This window comes from Lithobates pipiens, unplaced genomic scaffold (assembly GCF_037356315.1).
Source record: "Lithobates pipiens isolate NorthernLeopardFrog02 unplaced genomic scaffold, aLitPip1_a1.2 Scaffold_18, whole genome shotgun sequence".
Taxonomy (NCBI): domain Eukaryota; kingdom Metazoa; phylum Chordata; class Amphibia; order Anura; family Ranidae; genus Lithobates; species Lithobates pipiens.
The window spans coordinates 647,698,584-647,712,120 of record NW_027507758.1 but is presented as its reverse complement, the minus strand read 5'-3'; positions in this window follow the sequence as shown (position 1 = coordinate 647,712,120).

Genomic DNA, 13,537 nt, shown 5'->3' with positions numbered 1-13,537 from the left:
CTGCAATTCAAAGGTACGTGAATCCCCCTAAACCCTCCATCTCCCCTGAACCCTCCATCTCCCCTAGACCCTCCATCTCCTCTAAACCCTCCATCTCCTATAAACCCTCCATCCCCCCTAGACCCTCCATCTCCCCTAAACCCTCCATCCCCCCTAGACCCTCCATCTCCTCTAAACCCTCCATCCCCCCTAGACCCTCCATCTCCCCTAGACCCTCCATCTCCTCTAAACCCTCCATCTCCCCTAAACCCTCCATCTCCCCTAAACCCTCCATCACCCCTAGACCCTCCATCTCCCCTAAACCCTCCATCACCCCTAGACCCTCCATCTCCTCTAAACCCTCCATCTCCCCTAGACCCTCCATCTCCCCTAGACCCTCCATCTCCTCTAAACCCTCCATCCCCCCTAGACCCTCCATCTCCCCTAGACCCTCCATCTCCCCTAGACCCTCCATCCCCCCTAGACCCTCCATCTCCTCTAAACCCTCCATCTCCCCTGAACCCTCCATCTCCCCTAGACCCTCCATCTCCTCTAAACCCTCCATCTCCTATAAACCCTCCATCCCCCCTAGACCCTCCATCTCCCCTAAACCCTCCATCCCCCCTAGACCCTCCATCTCCTCTAAACCCTCCATCCCCCCTAGACCCTCCATCTCCCCTAGACCCTCCATCTCCTCTAAACCCTCCATCTCCCCTAAACCCTCCATCTCCCCTAAACCCTCCATCACCCCTAGACCCTCCATCTCCCCTAAACCCTCCATCACCCCTAGACCCTCCATCTCCTCTAAACCCTCCATCTCCCCTAGACCCTCCATCTCCCCTAGACCCTCCATCTCCTCTAAACCCTCCATCCCCCCTAGACCCTCCATCTCCCCTAGACCCTCCATCTCCCCTAGACCCTCCATCCCCCCTAGACCCTCCATCTCCTCTAAACCCTCCATCTCCCCTAGACCCTCCATCTCCCCTAGACCCTCCATCTCCTCTAAACCCTCCATCTCCCCTAGACCCTCCATCTCCCCTAGACCCTCCATCTCCTCTAAACCCTCCATCTCCCCTAAACCCTCCATCTCCTCTAAACCCTCCATCTCCTCTAAACCCTCCATCCCCCCTAGACCCTCCATCTCCTCTAAACCCTCCATCTCTCCTAGACCCTCCATCTCTCCTAGACCCTCCATCTCCCCTAGACCCTCCATCTCCTCTAAACCCTCCATCTCCTCTAAACCCTCCATCTCCTCTAAACCCTCCATCTCCCCTAGACCCTCCATCTCCTCTAAACCCTCCATCTCCCCTAGACCCTCCATCTCTCCTAAACCCTCCATCTCCCCTAGACCCTCCATCTCCCCTAGACCCTCCATCTCCCCTAAACCCTCCATCTCCCCTAGACCCTCCATCTCTCCTAGACCCTCCATCTCCTCTAAACCCTCCATCTCCCCTAGACCCTCCATCTCCTCTAAACCCTCCATCTCCCCTAGACCCTCCATCTCCCCTAAACCCTCCATCTCCTCTAAACCCTCCATCTCCTCTAAACCCTCCATCTCCCCTAGACCCTCCATCTCCTCTAAACCCTCCATCTCCCCTAGACCCTCCATCTCCTCTAAACCCTCCATCTCCCCTAGACCCTCCATCTCCCCTAGACCCTCCATCTCTCCTAGACCCTCCATCTCCCCTAGACCCTCCATCTCCTCTAAACCCTCCATCTCTCCTAAACCCTCCATCTCCCCTAGACCCTCCATCTCCTCTAAACCCTTCATCTCCCCTAGACCCTCCATCTCCTCTAAACCCTCCATCTCCCCTAGACCCTCCATCTCTCCTAAACCCTCCATCTCCCCTAGACCCTCCATCTCCCCTAGACCCTCCATCTCTCCTAAACCCTCCATCTCTTCTAAACCCTCCATCTCCCCTAGACCCTCCATCTCCCCTAAACCCTCCATCCCCCCTAGACCCTCCATCTCCTCTAAACCCTCCATCTCCTCTAAACCCTCCATCCCCCCTAGACCCTCCATCTCCTCTAAACCCTCCATCCCCCCTAGACCCTCCATCTCCTCTAAACCCTCCATCTCCCCTAGACCCTCCATCTCCCCTAGACCCTCCATCTCCCCTAGACCCTCCATCTCTCCTAAACCCTCCATCTCCCCTAGACCCTCCATCTCTCCTAAACCCTCCATCTCCCCTAGACCCTCCATCTCCTCTAAACCCTTCATCTCCCCTAGACCCTCCATCTCCTCTAAACCCTCCATCTCTCCTAAACCCTCCATCTCCTCTAAACCCTCCATCTCCTCTAAACCCTCCATCCCCCCTAGACCCTCCATCTCCCCTAGACCCTCCATCTCCTCTAAACCCTCCATCTCCTCTAAACCCTCCATCTCCTCTAGACCCTCCATCTCCTCTAAACCCTCCATCTCTCCTAAACCCTCCATCTCTCCTAAACCCTCCATCTCCCCTAGACCCTCCATCTCTCCTAAACCCTCCATCTCCCCTAGACCCTCCATCTCTTCTAAACCCTCCATCTCCCCTAGACCCTCCATCTCCTCTAAACCCTCCATCTCCTCTAAACCCTCCATCCCCCCTAGACCCTCCATCTCCCCTAAACCCTCCATCCCCCCTAGACCCTCCATCTCCCCTAAACCCTCTATCTCCTCTAAACCCTCCATCCCCCCTAGACCCTCCATCTCTCCTAAACCCTCCATCTCCCCTAGACCCTCCATCTCTTCTAAACCCTCCATCTCCCCTAGACCCTCCATCTCCCCTAAACCCTCCATCCCCCCGAGACCCTCCATCTCCTCTAAACCCTCCATCTCCTCTAAACCCTCCATCCCCCCTAGACCCTCCATCTCCTCTAAACCCTCCATCCCCCCTAGACCCTCCATCTCCTCTAAACCCTCCATCCCCCCTAGACCCTCCATCTCCTCTAAACCCTCCATCCCCCCTAGACCCTCCATCTCCTCTAAACCATCCATCTCCTCTAAGCCCTCCATCTCCTCTAAACCCTCCATCTCCCCTAGACCCTCCATCTCCCCTAGACCCTCCATCTCCTCTAAACCCTCCATCTCCCCTAGACCCTCCATCTCCCCTAGACCCTCCATCTCCTCTAAACCCTCCATCTCCTCTAAACCCTCCATCTCCCCTAAACCCTCCATCCCCCCTAGACCCTCCATCTCCCCTAAACCCTCCATCTCCTCTAAACCCTCCATCCCCCCTAGACCCTCCATCTCCCCTAGACCCTCCATCTCTTCTAAACCCTCCATCTCCCCTAGACCCTCCATCTCCCCTAAACCCTCCATCCCCCCTAGACCCTCCATCTCCTCTAAACCCTCCATCTCCTCTAAACCCTCCATCCCCCCTAGACCCTCCATCTCCTCTAAACCCTCCATCCCCCCTAGACCCTCCATCTCCTCTAAACCCTCCATCCCCCCTAGACCCTCCATCTCCTCTAAACCATCCATCTCCTCTAAACCCTCCATCTCCCCTAGACCCTCCATCTCCCCTAGACCCTCCATCTCCTCTAAACCCTCCATCTCCCCTAGACCCTCCATCTCCCCTAGACCCTCCATCTCCTCTAAACCCTCCATCTCCCCTAGACCCTCCATCTCTCCTAAACCCTCCATCTCCCCTAGACCCTCCATCTCTCCTAAACCCTCCATCTCCCCTAGACCCTCCATCTCTTCGAAACCCTCCATCTCCCCTAGACCCTCCATCTCTCCTAAACCCTCCATCTCCCCTAGACCCTCCATCTCCCCTAAACCCTCTATCTCCTCTAAACCCTCCATCCCCCCTAGACCCTCCATCTCTCCTAAACCCTCCATCTCCCCTAGACCCTCCATCTCCTCTAGACCCTCCATCTCTTCTAGACCCTCCATCTCTTCTAAACCCTCCATCTCCCCTAGACCCTCCATCTCCCCTAAACCCTCCATCCCCCCGAGACCCTCCATCTCCTCTAAACCCTCCATCTCCTCTAAACCCTCCATCCCCCCTAGACCCTCCATCTCCTCTAAACCCTCCATCCCCCCTAGACCCTCCATCTCCTCTAAACCCTCCATCCCCCCTAGACCCTCCATCTCCTCTAAACCCTCCATCCCCCCTAGACCCTCCATCTCCTCTAAACCATCCATCTCCTCTAAGCCCTCCATCTCCTCTAAACCCTCCATCTCCCCTAGACCCTCCATCTCCCCTAGACCCTCCATCTCCCCTAGACCCTCCATCTCCTCTAAACCCTCCATCTCCCCTAGACCCTCCATCTCCCCTAGACCCTCCATCTCCTCTAAACCCTCCATCTCCTCTAAACCCTCCATCTCCCCTAAACCCTCCATCCCCCCTAGACCCTCCATCTCCCCTAAACCCTCCATCTCCTCTAAACCCTCCATCCCCCCTAGACCCTCCATCTCCCCTAGACCCTCCATCTCTTCTAAACCCTCCATCTCCCCTAGACCCTCCATCTCCCCTAAACCCTCCATCCCCCCTAGACCCTCCATCTCCTCTAAACCCTCCATCTCCTCTAAACCCTCCATCCCCCCTAGACCCTCCATCTCCTCTAAACCCTCCATCCCCCCTAGACCCTCCATCTCCTCTAAACCCTCCATCCCCCCTAGACCCTCCATCTCCTCTAAACCATCCATCTCCTCTAAGCCCTCCATCTCCTCTAAACCCTCCATCTCCCCTAGACCCTCCATCTCCCCTAGACCCTCCATCTCCTCTAAACCCTCCATCTCCCCTAGACCCTCCATCTCTCCTAAACCCTCCATCTCCCCTAGACCCTCCATCTCTCCTAAACCCTCCATCTCCCCTAGACCCTCCATCTCTTCTAAACCCTCCATCTCCCCTAGACCCTCCATCTCTCCTAAACCCTCCATCTCCCCTAGACCCTCCATCTCCTCTAAACCCTCCATCTCCCCTAGACCCTCCATCTCCTCTAAACCCTCCATCTCCCCTAGACCCTCCATCTCCTCTAAACCCTCCATCTCCCCTAGACCCTCCATCTCCCCTAGACCCTCCATCTCCTCTAAACCCTCCATCTCCTCTAAACCCTCCATCCCCCCTAGACCCTCCATCTCCCCTAAACCCTCCATCCCCCCTAGACCCTCCATCTCCCCTAAACCCTCCATCTCCTCTAAACCCTCCATCCCCCCTAGACCCTCCATCTCCCCTAGACCCTCCATCTCTTCTAAACCCTCCATCTCCCCTAGACCCTCCATCTCCCCTAAACCCTCCATCCCCCCTAGACCCTCCATCTCCTCTAAACCCTCCATCTCCTCTAAACCCTCCATCCCCCCTAGACCCTCCATCTCCTCTAAACCCTCCATCCCCCCTAGACCCTCCATCTCCTCTAAACCCTCCATCCCCCCTAGACCCTCCATCTCCTCTAAACCATCCATCTCCTCTAAGCCCTCCATCTCCTCTAAACCCTCCATCTCCTCTAAACCCTCCATCTCCCCTAGACCCTCCATCTCCTCTAAACCCTCCATCTCCCCTAGACCCTCCATCTCTCCTAGACCCTCCATCTCTCCTAAACCCTCCATCTCCCCTAGACCCTCCATCTCTCCTAAACCCTCCATCTCCCCTAGACCCTCCATCTCTCCTAAACCCTCCATCTCCCCTAGACCCTCCATCTCTTCTAAACCCTCCATCTCCCCTAGACCCTCCATCTCCTCTAAACCCTCCATCTCCCCTAGACCCTCCATCTCCTCTAAACCCTCCATCTCCCCTAAACCCTCAGAGAACTGACAATGGACACGACTACCGCTGTCACTTCCACAACTACCCACTTTGCTGCACCTGCCCAAAAGAAGGTGGGATAGGTGAAAGCCTCCCGCGGCTGTGGTCGAGGCCTACCCCTGAGACCACCCCAACCAGATCCAGAGAAAGAAGCTATTCCTGAGGAGTCTACGACAGGAACGGGTGAGAGATCTCAGGGAAATGTATGTAGCGCTGACCCCGGAAGGAGCTGCTGGTTTTATTGGGCTTACCTTTACCTTCTTGTCTACTCCTCCGTCTAGGGGTTCCCATGGTAGACGGCCCAAAGAATGTGGAAACTGACACTGAATCTTCTTTTAGGTTATTTATTTGGAACAGAAACAATAAGAGTCTTTCAATAAAGGGTAAAGGGTTAGGAGTAAGTTCAGGTACTTTAGACTACAAAAATAATGGAAGTCCTTATAGAAAATCCAGAGAATAAAGACTGTTTCACAACGGGATTTAACAACCCCCAGATAGACCTCATCTCACTAGGCCCAGCAGCCGGTAGGGTGTTCTACAAAGTCTCTGCCACAAACTTGTGATGTCCACTTGAGCGTTACTGAGGGACGTAGATAAATTTAGAGAGGTAACATACGGTACCAGGTTCTCTCAGCCGTTCCGGCGATACCGTGTGTGATTTGATCCAGGTTGCGTCCTTCAACTAAGCCTCCAGGCTCCTTCAGAGGTTTCTATGTTCCCTGTATTGCTTTTATATATATGATGTGATCACGTTTTTTAATCTTTTTTTCTGTACTTGCTGGTTTTATGCCAATAAGCAGCATATTCTGTTTTTGACCTACACGATGGGAAGTCGTTGTCCTTTTTGTTTTACATGTGATTCCCTTCGGGAGTTTTCTCTTCAATATTGAATATCGCTTGGAGACCATCCCTTTCCCATTGGAACCTTTGGAATAAAGTTTACAACCCTCGAGATGGTGTTGACCTCTCCCCCACTGACGAAGGAACTTACAGCCCCCCCCCCATTGGCTGATGGACCATCGGTAACCTGTCGCACGGTTCCTGACGAGTTGAGGACTCATTGGCTCAGGCTCGTTTGACCTGGTGTTACTCACATACAGGTCCTTTGTCTCTGGTAAGAGTACCCATTTTATTTACATCCCATTTGATGGCATCCCTCCAGATGCCCTTGGGACCATCTTCTTACCTCTGCAATATATGAGCCACCATATTGACATATACAGTGCCTTGCGAAAGTATTCGGCCCCCTTGAACTTTTCAACCTTTTGCCACATTTCAGGCTTCAAACATAAAGATATAAAATTTTAATTTTTTGTGAAGAATCACCAACAAGTGGGACAAAATTGTGAAGTGGAACGAAATCTATTGGATATTTTAAACTTTTTTAGCAAATAAAAAACTGAAAAGTGGGGCGTGCAAAATTATTCGGCCCCTTTACTTTCAGTGCAGCAAACTCCCTCCAGAAGTGCAGCGAGGATCTCTGAATGATCCAATGTTGTCCTAAATGACTGATGGTGATAAATACAGTGGTGTGAAAAAGTGTTTGCCCCCTTCCTCATTTCCTGTTCCTTTGCATGTTTGTCACACTTAAGTGTTTCGGAACATCAAACCAATTTAAACAATAGTCAAGGACAACACAAGTAAACACAAAATGCAATTTGTAAATGAAGGTGTTTATTAATAAAGGTGAAAAAAAATCCAAACCATCATGGCCCTGTGTGAAAAAGTGATTGCCCCCTAAACCTAATAACTGGTTGGGCCACCCTTAGCAGCAACAACTGCAACCAAGCGTTTGCGATAACGTGCAATGAGGCTTTTACAGCGTCCTGGAGGAATTTTGGCCCACTCATCTTTGCAGAATTGTCCTAATTCAGTTACATTAGAGGGTTTTCGAGCATGAACGGCCTTTTTAAGGTCATACCACAACATCTCAATAGGATTCAGGTCAGGACTTTGGCTAGGCCACTCCAAAGTCTTCATTTTGTTTTTCTTCAGCCATTCGGTGGTGGACTTGCTGGTGTGTTTAGGATCATTGTCCTGCTGCAGAACCCAAGTTGGTTTCAGCTTGAGTACACGAACAGATGGTCGGACATTCTCCTTCAGGATCTCTTGGTAGACAGCAGAATTCATAGTTCCTTTTATCACGGCAAGTCTTCCAGGTCCTGAAGCAGCAAAACAGCCCCAGACCATCACACTACCACCACCATATTTTACTGTTGGTATAATGTTCTTTTTATGAAATGCAGTGTTCCTTCTACGCCAGATATACTTGGACACACACCTTCCAAAGAGTTCCACTTTTGTCTCATCGGTCCACAGAATGTTGTCCCAAAAGTCTTGGGGATCATCAAGATGTGTTGTGGAGAAATTGAGACGAGCTTTGATGTTCTTTTTGCTCAGCAGTGGTTTTCTCCTTGGAACTCTGCCATGCAGGCCATTTTTGCCCAGTCTTTTCCTGATGGTGGAGGCATGAACGCTGACCTTAACTGAGGCAAGTGAGGCCTGCAGTTCCTTGGACGTTGTTGTGGGGTCTTTTGTGACCTCTTGGATGAGTCGTCGCTGCGCTCTTGGGGTAATTTTGGGCGGCCGGCCACTCCTGGGAAGGTTCACCACTGTTCCATGTCTTCGCCATTTGTGGATAATGGATCTCACTGTGGTTCGCTGGATTCCCAAAGCTTTGGAAATGGCTTTATAACCCTTTCCAGACTGATAGATCTCAATTACTTTCTTTCTCAATTGTTCCTGAATTTCTTTGGGTCTCGGCATGATGTGTAGCTTTTAAGGATCTTCTGGTGGACCTTACTGTGTCAAGCAGCTCCTATTTAAGTGATGCCTTGATTGTGAACAGGTGTGGCAATAATCAGGCCTGGGTGTGGCTAGAGAAATTGAACTCAGGTGTGGACAACCACAGTTATAGTATGTTTTAACAAGGGGGGCAATCACTTTTTCACACAGGGCCATGATGGTTTGGATTTTTTTCACCTTTAATAATAAACACCTTCATTTACAAATTGCATTTTGTGTTTACTTGTGTTGTCCTTGACTGTTGTTTAAATTGGTTTGATGTTCCGAAACACTTAAGTGTGACAAACATGCAAAGGAACAGGAAATGAGGAAGGGGGCAAACACTTTTTCACACCACTGTGGAATCCACCTGTGTGTAATCAAGTCTCTGTATAAATGCACCTGCTCTGTGATAGTCTCAGGGTTCTGTTGAAAGCGCAGAGAGCATCATGAAGACCAAGGAACACACCAGGCAGGTCCGTAATACTGTTGTGGAGAAGTGTAAAGCCGGATTTGGATACAAAAAGATTTCCAAAGCTTTAAACATCCCAAGGAGCACTGTGCAAGCGATCATTTTGAAATGGAAGGAGTATCAGACCACTGCAAATCTACCAAGACCTGGCCGTCCCTCTAAACTTTCAGCTCAGACAAGGAGAAGACTGATCAGAGATGCAGCCAAGAGGCCCATGATCACTCTGGATGAACTGCAGAGAACTACAGCTGAGGTGGGAGAGTCTGTCCATAGGACAACAATCAGTCGTACACTGCACAAATCTGCCCTTTATGGAAGAGTGGCAAGAAGAAAGCCATTTCTCAAAGATATCCATAAAAAGTCTCGTCTAAAGTTTGCCACAAGCCACCTGGGAGACACACCAAACATGTGGAAGAAGGTGCTCTGGTCACATGAAACCAAAATCACACTTTTTGACCACAATGCAAAACGATATGTTTGGCGTAAAAGCAACACAGCTCATCACCCTCAACACACCATCCCCACTGTCACACATGGTGGTGGCAGCATCATGGTTTGGGCCTGCTTTTCTTCAGCAGGGACAGGGAAGATGGTTAAAATTGAGGGGAAGATGGATGCAGCCAAATACAGGACCATTCTGGATGAAAACCTGTTGGAGTCTGCAAAAGACCTGAAACTGGGACGGAGATTTATCTTCCAACAAGACAATGATCCCAAACATACAGCAAAATCTACAAAGGAATGGTTCACAAATAAACGTATCCAGGTGTTAGAATGGCCAAGTCAAAGTCCAGACCTGAATCCAATCGAGAATCTGTGGAAAGAGCTGAAAACTGCTGTTCACAAACGCTCTCCATCCAACCTCACTGAGCTCCGGCTGTTTTGCAAGGAAGAATGGGCAAGAATTTCAGTCTCTGGATGTGCAAAACTGATAGAGACACCCCAAGCGACTTGCAGCTGTAATCGCAGCAAAAGGCGGCTCTACAAAGTATTAACGCAAGGGGGCCGAATCATTCTGCACGCCCCACTTTTCATTTTTTTATTAGTTAAAAAAGTTTCAAAAATCCAATAGATTTCGTTCCACTTCACAATTGTGTCCCACTTGTTGGTGATTCTTCACAAAAAATAAAAATTTTATATCTTTATGTTTGAAGCCTGAAATGTGGCAAAAGGTTGAAAAGTTCAAGGGGGGTGAATACTTTCACAAGGCATTGTATATATATTCTCTTCTAATCCCCTGGATATTACCCCCCCATCATATACTGTGTGATATTACCACCCCCCCCCCCCTATTATATACTGTACATGGACTCTGGGGACTGTTCCATTAGTGTTTGCATTTTTTCTGTATTTGGATTGTATTATTTGGGTTGGTGTTAGCCACTTCATCACTCTTTTTTTATTTTATTTTTTCTTATTATTTATATTTTTTTCAGCACTACATTATTGTCTTTCTTTGCATATGAATTTTTGTCACGTTCGTGTGTAGCAGCTTGGTTCACCTTTTTATTTTTAGGTTAGAGCAATAATATTCTTTGCATTCTCCTTCAGAGAAGCCAGCCTTGCGCACGGCCTTCTCCTGAAGAGTCCCCCCCCTGGGGTTCTTCAGTTGCTGGGCCTCTCCCTTCAGATGAGATGGAACCGGACCACCCTTGGATCAGTAGGCTCTGAAATCCAGTCAGGCCTGTCCCTGCAGTTGCGTCACCTCGGGCCGGCCGGCCCCCGAGTCTTGGGATGCATGGTCCCGCACTCCAGGCCAGGAGGGCCGTGGGACTGGGTCAGATGAAGATCGACAAAACCCACCATGAGCCGCATGGCGTTGGTACCTTAACCTCCCTGGCGGTACGATTATTTCGGATTTTAGGTGCTAAAAGCGGTACCATTATTTTGCATGAAAATTTGGCGTTTTATATTGTAGTCCTGCAATTATTAGGAATAACTCTCTTAAATCTGTCCAAACCAGAGTCTAGCAGACATCCCGGGTATGATAAAGTTTGAAAAATTAAATCATAAATTATAATATGATAAATAATTATAAATAATTGTACCAAATAATAATATAACAATAATAAAAATTATTCATTAATGTAATCAAATCAAAAACACTGAAATTTGCTGAGTTGCAGAATTGTCACTGTCATTACTTTTCAGTATTTGATGACGGATCTCCCCACAAATCGCTATCGCTCAATTCTGCGAGTGATTCTAATTTATTATTGCTGTTTTCTAGCTGGTCTAAAACCATTTTTGATGTAAAAGGTTTTGGTTGCTATGGACAATCTCCAGTTTCCAGGTATAAAGAACAGTTTTTATTATATAAAACTGCATGCAGGACACTGGGCAGACCACTAGGGACAAAGGGGATGTGAAATATTTACATACAGCGATGTAATCTGTAAGATTACATTATACTGTATGTTTACTGTTTGTTTCACTTTTTGAATTTGGCGCCGATCTCCGTCCCCGTGCGTCGCAGCGCTCGCAGGGAACGGAGATCGGTGATGTGATAGATTGAGCGAGACACGGCTCGCTCGTACAGCGGGGAGACGACGCTGGATCCAGGGGACAAGGTAAGTCTGGCTCGGGGTTACCGCTAATGGTATGAAAATTCCACCCCGAGCCAGACTCGGGAACACCGCCAGGGGGGTTAAATACCATCTCCCAGAATGCACAGCAGGAGAACACTCCCACTGGGCTGGTTCAGAGAAAACAATGCCATTCAATACACCCAGCTAGACTGCGTTTCTACTCTTGCCGGCGGTGACAGCAACGTTTCCGGTCAAGGAGAACCCAGTGCAACCCAGCTGAACTGGTACTGAAACCAGAAATTTCGAGAAATAGTCCTGAAACCCAACTGTGATTTCAGGCAAATTAACTTTAGAAAAAAAACATAGTGCCCGCTCGTCAGGAGCCAGCGCTACATGTACATACAGGGACTATTTGCAAATATGTGCCGGCGGAGGAGTTACGGGATTCTGAAATAGGCTCTCTGTCGGATGTCTCCAGAGATGATGACCTGTTCGTCTCAGGAGATGCTATGAGCAAATGCTGATGATGTTGCTTCAGCCTTTAACCTGTCTGATTGGATAGCAATGGACTCGGGGAGTACATCACCTCGGGTGGAAACCCCTGCAGTTTTTAGTGAGACTTTGACTAAGAATATCGGTTTGTCTAAGCCAAAGAAATTGCCTGTGAGTATGGTGCACCAACCGCCACGTTCCTGTGTACCTCCTGGGATGGGAAGTGTGACGGAACCGATCCCGCACTCCAATTGAGTGCTTCTGTCAGTATACCGCTTCCTAGGTCTGAATATAGATATCAGATATTCCAACCGCTCACAAGCACAAAACAAGACTTGACTTGCTTAGCTGCTCAACATGGACTGATTTATTAGAACCAAAATGACAAGTATTTATAATACAGTAGAAGACTAAAACCTGATTAGCATGAGCTAATTATCTAATCATTGACCCAGACTAGTTGTCTGAGAGATAGGACTTTTCATGGTAAGACTTTACATCTCCTAGCTCACTGATTGGCTATTCAATACACATTACCATAAACATAAACACAGGGTTAATTAACACAAACAACAATGTGTGGAATACTCTTACAAGCCAGACTAGACTCATTTACACAATAAACAGGTGGCTGGAGTTGATGACATTCGCATCTAACAGTTTGTGTCCCAACAGTGTGATTCCGTCTATTGCTAATATGGCAAATACATATCCAGAGTCTGTGTGTCTTGGGGGGGGACATGGATCTGAATCCAGGTAACACCTCAGGGGTCCCCATGCATACAGCTCACAAAGAGCACCGTTCCCCCAAATGTCAGGGCCCATAATCACAAGGCAAGAGGCTCGCATTCTGTCCCCTCCAACAGCCTCTCTCCCGGCTAGGTCTGTCACAGGAAGCACTCGATCTCTGCCGAGGCTTGCCCGATCACAGCGGTTGCTGAATAAACGTGTGGTCACTGAGTATGGACTAGAGTTTCCCTATGTTTCCAGAGAGATCATGAGAGAGATCGAGGAAAACAGAGAGAGCCGGTACCGTGAGGATGTTTGGGAGGGGCGTGCCCGAAGTGTGGCGAGCGAATCGAGACGCGTGCCCGAAGCGTGGCGAGCGAAGCGTGGCGAACAAAGGGAGGGGCGTGCCCGAAGCGTGGCGAGCGAAGCGTGGCGAACAAAGGGAGGGGCGTGCCCGAAACGTGGCAAGCAAAGCGTGGCGAGCGAAGCGAGGGGCGTGCCCGAAGCGTGGCGAGCGAAACGTGGCGAGCGAAGCGAGGGGCGTGCCCGAAGCGTGGCGAGCGAAGTGTGGCAAGCAAAGCGAGGGGCGTGCCCGAAGCGTGGCGAGCAAAGCGAGGGGCGTGCCCGAAGCGTGGCGAGCAAAGCGAGGGGCGTGCCCGAAGCGTGGCGAGCAAAGCGAGGGGCGTGCCCGAAGCGTGGCGAGCAAAGCGAGGGGCGTGCCCGAAGCGTGGCGAGCAAATCGAGGGGCGTGCCCGAAGAGTGGCAAGCAAAGCAGGGGGCGTGCCCGAAGCGTGGCGAGCAAAGCGAGGGGCGTGCCCGAAGCG